Here is a 7,099-nt window from a genome sequence, read left to right as displayed (position 1 = left end):
TGTGGTATATAAAATACCTAATACCTTAAAAAGTTCTTTTCAACCAGACCCTAAAATCATAGCTAAGAAACAAAAATTTTGGTCGTCAATCCATTACCCCAATATGATATTCAAACCCAGAAACGGTAGATTTTTTGTCCAAGTATGTTAAAAATGGTGACATAATTACACGAATAGGTCTACTTTCAAGAATCGGGTTGTTAGTATCTTAACATAATTATGAATTAATTAAATCGTAATCATAATTTAATCTATAAAATCTATAAAATAATAATAAATCACTACCGAAACCAACGTGGTGTGTTTGTCCATTTGCGATTTAGCTTCTTCTGCCTGTCTGAACCCTAACTATGCCGGCCATGGCTGCCCTCGATCACTATTATTTATATATTCATGCATATATATCAGTATTATATGTAAAACACACTCTATTTTGGCCTGCAGACCCTTTAAACCTCACTGCAAACCCTTTCATTTGCTCTCTCTCTCTCTCTCTCTCTCTCTCTCTCTCTCTCTCTCTCTCTCTAGAATTCTTAAACGTACGTACAGAAGCGAAATGAGAGCTGGATTTGACGTGGTTCAAGGTGCTCTTGAGTTGATCCAGCCCCATGAACAATGGGACTACAACAACACTCTTGGTGCTTATGTCACCTCAACTGCGACAACTTCAAGCTCATTGAATGGTTTTAGCGACTACAGTTCAAAGGCGCCTGCAAACATAGAGAGACCAAACGAGCTCTCTGAATGGGTTGAACATGTTACCAAGACGCTCGTTGAAGACTTGCCTCAAGAGTCCAACCTTGAAGATCACAGCTTCCACACGGATGCCACTTTGCCAGCTGCTTACGGTGACGTGTGTGAAACAAGACCTCGGAAGATAGCCAGGGGGAACTGGTCGGATGATGTTAGGTCTGGTGAGCAGGGTAATAAAGGGTTGAATTTGATTGCGCTTTTGTTTGAGTGTGCGGTTGCTATTTCGGTTGATAATTTGGGTGAGGCTCATAGGATGGTTCTTGAGTTAACCCAAATGGCTTCTCCTTATTCACCTTCTTGTGGTGAGAGAGTTGTTGCTTATTTTGCAAAAGCCATGGCAAGTAGGGTTGTTAACTCGTGGCTAGGGGTTTGCTCACCATTGACTAATCACAAGCTCATTCATGGTGCTTTTCAAGTCTTCAACAACATCTCTCCTTTCGTCAAGTTTGCTCATTTCACCTCTAACCAAGCCATTCTCGAGGCTTTTCAACGTCGAGAAAGGGTCCACATAGTGGACCTTGACATCATGCAGGGTTTGCAGTGGCCAGCACTGTTTCACATATTGGCCACACGAATGGAAGGGCCACCGCATGTGAGGATGACTGGCATGGGTACTTCCATGGAACTTCTTGTGGAAACAGGGAAACAACTCTTGAATTTCGCAAAACGTCTGGGAATGTCTTTCGAGTTCCATCCTGTGGTCAAGAAATTCGGAGATGTAGCTGATCTCTCCATGTTACAAATCCGAAGAGGTGATGCACTAGCTGTACATTGGCTTCAACATTCGCTTTATGACGCTACAGGGACTGACTGGAAAACCATGAGACTCCTTCAAGAACTCAACCCTCGAATCATCACCCTTGTCGAACAAGACATATCCCACGAAGGTTCATTCTTGGATCGTTTTGTTGGTTCCCTTCATTACTATTCTGCCATATTCGACGCTCTTGGAGCGTTCCTCCCAAGCGACGACAACAGTCGCCACCGTGTTGAGCACTCGTTGATCCATAGAGAGATCAACAACGTTCTTGCGGTGGGCGGACCAGGGAGGAGCGGTGAGGATAAATTCAGAGTGTGGAGAAGCGAACTTGGGAGAAATGGGTTTTTGCAGGTACCAATGAGTGGGAACTCACTGGCACAAGGTCAATTGATTCTTAACATGTTTCCACCCACACATGGATATACGTTGGGTCAAGTGGATGGGACGCTTCGGTTAGGGTGGAAAGAGACTGCTTTGTACACTGCTTCTGCCTGGACTTGTCATGTCTCAAGATAACAAGTCTAATCATGTTGAATATTAAATGTTTGATCTGTTACCTAGTTCTTTTATTAAATATTAAATTAATATTTGCAAGGGATCAAAAATTAGGAAGAAGTTGTGAAATTTACAAATTGAAATTTGAACAAAAAATGAATATATAGCTTTTTAAGAGTAAAAACCAGAGTCTTTTTTTTTTTTTTTTCCTTTGATGTGATTTTAATTAAGGATGAGGATTTGGTGGTTTTGCAGGTAGTTTATTCAGTTAGGATTGTTTGGGTGTGAGGTGTTTTGTTAAAAGTTATATGAGATAACTTTTAAATTCACAACATTTTGTTTACACTGAACCACAAAAGTCTATAGTATCAATTAAGATTTTTTCTTTAAAATTGACCATTTTATAAAATGCTAAAAGCTAAAAATTCTCAAACACTTCGTATCAAATACGTTCAAAACGTTTATAAACTGAACGACATAAGAACTTGTGACTTGACGTTTATAAACTGAACCACATCAAGTCACAAGTTCTTATTGTTTGGTTTTTAATGATTGAAATGAAGAATATTCAAGTTTGAGACTTGATTTTTCCATATAAAACAATGATTCGTCCATATAAAATAAAATAGCTTTGTATTTATCGTACAAGTTAGTAAAGTATATTGTTTATATAGATGAATTAAGTGGAAAAATCATATCTCCTTAAGTTTTGGAGGAACAAAGCACCAAATAAAAGAGGAGGCTAGGGTAAAAACATAATAGCTAATTATATCTAAGTAATTTATAATATATATCCAGAAAAATGATAATACTTATTCTAGTTTTAGACAACACTACAAATAAAACAATATTTAATAACATAGAAATAGTTTCATAGAAAACCCAAAAAAACTATCACTAAAAACCCATTGACAATCAACGACAAAAAATGTCACTAAAAGAGCTAAGGAGATACGAAGATGGTTCATAATTTTCGTGAAAATGTCACTAAAAGAGCTAAGGAGATACGGAGATGGTTCATAATTTTTGTGAAAATATGGAAACATTTTTCTTATATTTACAAGCGACACAACATTAACCATTGTTGATCTTCTCTGCTTATAACCCCCATGATTAGAACTTGTGACTTGATGATTATTTACTATAATTGTAGTGTGTGTGTGTGTGTGTGTGTGTGTGTGTGTGTGTGTGTGTATATATATATATATATATATATATTATACGTTTATATATCTTTGAAGCATCGTTCTAGCATGTTCAAGTCAATACCTCTCGTGAACTTTGGTTGTCTCTTGAATGTGTCTATGCTCCTCCCACATCCTCACGTGAATACACACTCAAAACACAACTCTTAAAAATCTCGATGAAAGGTGATGAATCTTCTTATGCATATTTGACCCATGCTCAAGAATATTTCGATGGTTTAGCCAACATTGGTGAACCTATCAAAGAAAAGAATCTTGTTATGCTTGTTATTTTGGACCTACGAGGTGAATACAATGGATTAAAATCCATTCTTCTTGCCCGACAGTTTCCTATAATATTCTTTGATCACCTTGGACCTTTGGCTGATCATTACTTCATGATCAAGAAAACACCTACCGGTGTACCACCAACTCAAGATTTTTTGGCTGTCTTTTCCTCTTGCATATCTACTCCAACCCCCGCTGATAATCTTCACGTCATCCAACAACTTTCCCAACTATTGGGGTACCAGCTGCAACCGCTAACAACTCAACCGACAGCTTAAGCACATTTTACACTGCGATCGAGTAACAACCGGGAAGGAGAGTAGGCACTTGAACTCAATTTAGTTGGGCATCCATCCAAAACACTGTCTATGACACTTGTAACAGGTGCGGTATCGGTCACGTCCCATCTTAATGCCGGAATCGTGATCCAGCAACCATACACACCAGATCACAGCCCTCTATGAATTTCATAGATTTTCGATCACAAACATTCGACTCTTGGCTACCAGACACCGGTTCTACTCATCATGTTGCATTGGATCTTTCGAGTTTTGACCAGTATGATGCGTATCATAGTGATGACAACATTCACGTCGGCAACATTAAAGGATTAATGTAACATTCAGGCCGTGTAAGTTTCCTTTTAACCCTTGCTTAAAAGAATATTTTCATATTTGGTCCTATGGCTAGTACGTGGGGCGTACTCTATGAGTACGCTTAGCGTACTAGCTAGATTATGATCGCGGGCATCGACCACGTACGTTGGGCGTACGGTGGCTTGCGACAAACCCTAATTTATAGGCTTTGTGCCCTATTTAATCTTCTTAAACCCATCCCCTATCCATTTTAGACCAGCCTCCATGTCTTTAAAACCTTAATCTTGCCCTTAGCCTATGTTTTGGTGTTCTTGATCTCATGTGAAGCATTTTGTCACACCCTCGAAACGGGGCGGCAGAAACGTCTAGAAGCAGATGACGTCATTGTGTAATATCATAGCAGTTGAATATAAATGATACATAGCAACCAAACATCATACATTGCAATATACAAGCATTCATTATTTACAAATTATACTTGTTCTTCGATTATACAAAAATAGCAATAAGTATAATGTCTTAAAAAGATAGCAAAATATCCATATCCAAGGCTCGAGTACCTATTCACCGAGTCCCTGAGAATACAAGTCGTTTTGAAAAGCATTAACATAGAATGTTAGTGAGTTCATAAGCATATTTGTTAGAAAACTTTGTAACATCTTTGTTTATAATAAGTTGTAAAACTCCAGAAAATCCAATATTTTCTATAAAAGTAGTTTGTGAGTCTCGTTCCAAAATCGTGTGTAATTGCATTCATGCTCTTCATTTTCCTTTGTTTGTATTTGAAAAGAGTGTGTTCCCAGAAAATCCTGTATTTTCTGTATATAAAAGAGTTGTGATCTTAAAACCCTAAGTCCAGAGTGGTGAAATTAGTTTACAAAATAGACGAAAAATAGTTGTGTATTTTATAAAACTACTAGAGTGTATATCCTTCGTAAACTCAAATAATGTTGTTATTCTCTATGTGAGTCATTACAACCATGCTAATATGACTAACGCGCCTGTCTTCACGTTCTTCAGGCGTCAGTTTCTAAAAGATACTTGTCACCCTAGACCAGTCCGTCTAGCTGTAGAGAACAGCTCATGTGTGGGGGTGTCAACCTTGTATAGATCTATACACAATTACATCGCTCTCCTTTCAGGAGACTCTGGTTATAATCACACGGCTTACGGTGTACGCTAGGTAGGTACGGTGAAGGTGTGTTTCACAAGAGCCTCAACAAAAATTCATGCGAATTTATTGAATAATGCATACAACGTTCTTGGGGTAAATTTATGATTGCGGTTTTATGACACGCGTTTTACAGCTTTATGACATACAACTTAATACATGTATTATTAAAAGCTTTATGATGGTCAGACTATGACACACGAATATTCCTATGGTAAACTCTGCTTTGCTTACTGTTATATTAAATTAATTATAACGATATTTATAAATATTTACTAATAGCTTGTTAACCTACAATATGTGTTGTAAAAGTAACAAAATACTCTAGGTTTTTAACTTTTGAAATAGTACAACTTTTTACGATTATTTTACTAATAAAAACCATGTTTTGGTAAGATATGCAAGTGTTATGATGACTTTTTAACACACCAAAAGTTCGTTTCAGTGTTTTGTACCACCAAATTCACTCTATTTTTGTTATTACTAGAACTTGTCACATTTTACTCAAAATTACATAAAACCTTGAAATTTATTATGTTTCCACAATTTTACAAGTATTAGTGGTAAAGTTTACATAACCAAAAATTTACCATTTATTTACCATTTTTGAGTGTAAACTCTCATATTTACCATTTTTCAAACTTTGATAACCATAATTGCTTTAACATTTCTTTGACATTATGTGTGATTTTTAACACACATTTCAAAGAACCATTTTCACTTAGCAACTTGTCTCATTTTCAACATGATACCAAAATATGTGAAACTTACACCAATATAACTTGGTTCCAACAACTTGAGACTTTGTGAAATCTCGAGTTTAAGGAGTATTAGCATGAAATATTAACATTTCAACACATACACACATATACTATAACATCCCAAAAATTATGGACCAAAAAATTCATTTTTAATTAAGTGGTTTGCAAAAACGTTAGTAATAAAATATGATTCAACCATATCATTTAATAAAACATGTCCCACGTTTTGTAAACGTAAATCATAATAATATCAGAGTACAAATCCCAGAATGTCTCATAGTACGGAAAAACAAGAGCTTGTGTGTGTGATATGCCGCTACCGCGCTAGCTCCTTCCCCGTGGCTGAAGAGGTACCTGAAACAACCACTAAAAACCGTAAGCATGAAGCTTAGTGAGTTCCCCCAACGTACCGCATATTAAATAACCATAAAACATACAATTATTGTCAGGAATATCTGGGTGCCCGACCTACCCCTTCGGTCCTTTCGACCGGATACTGACAAGCATATCTGGGTGCTGGTCTCCCCTTCTGTCATTTCGACCGCATACTGACTAGCATATCTGGGTGCTGGTCTCCCCTTCGGTCCTTTCGACCAGATACTGACTAGCATATCTGGGTGCTGGTCTCCCCTTCGGTCCTTTCGACCGAATACTGACTAGCATATCTGGGTGCTGGTCTCCCCTTCGGTCTTTTCGACCAGATACTGACTAGCACGTCTGGGTGTTGGTCTCCCCTTCGGTCCTTTCGACCGGATACTTGGGGACTATCTCCCCTACTATCGCTAGCACATAGCATCATATCGTACAAACACATAAACAATAACACAGGCAGTGGCAACCCTAGATGAATATCACAGAGACAATCATCTAATTATACAATTCCTAATAGTGGGTCGGCATTGTGGCCTTAGACCCACCACTACTGGAAGGTAACTCACCTCGAAGTAGCTGCTGAAAGTCTGCTTGCTGAGCGCCTGACTGCTGAACCGGAACTCCCCGGCTACAATTTCCATAAACACTAATTCAAATACTGATAACTAATCTTAGGGTAAAATGACTATTTTACCCCCCGATCAAAGTCAACATCCTGG

General features: G+C 37.8%; 1 pseudogene; it reads left to right on the top strand.

Moving 5' to 3' along the window:
- The first annotated feature begins 556 nt into the window (after nt 1-556).
- LOC145047020 (scarecrow-like protein 23 pseudogene) lies at nt 557-2,029 on the top strand (annotated as a pseudogene).
- The last annotated feature ends 5,070 nt before the right edge of the window (nt 2,030-7,099 follow it).

The sequence above is a fragment of the Lactuca saligna genome, chromosome 5 (genome assembly GCF_052625555.1).
Source record: "Lactuca saligna cultivar CGN05327 chromosome 5, ASM5262555v1, whole genome shotgun sequence".
Taxonomy (NCBI): Eukaryota; Viridiplantae; Streptophyta; class Magnoliopsida; order Asterales; family Asteraceae; genus Lactuca; species Lactuca saligna.
The sequence above is the reverse complement of the archived record's forward strand: the minus strand, read 5'-3'. Positions and strand labels throughout refer to the sequence as shown.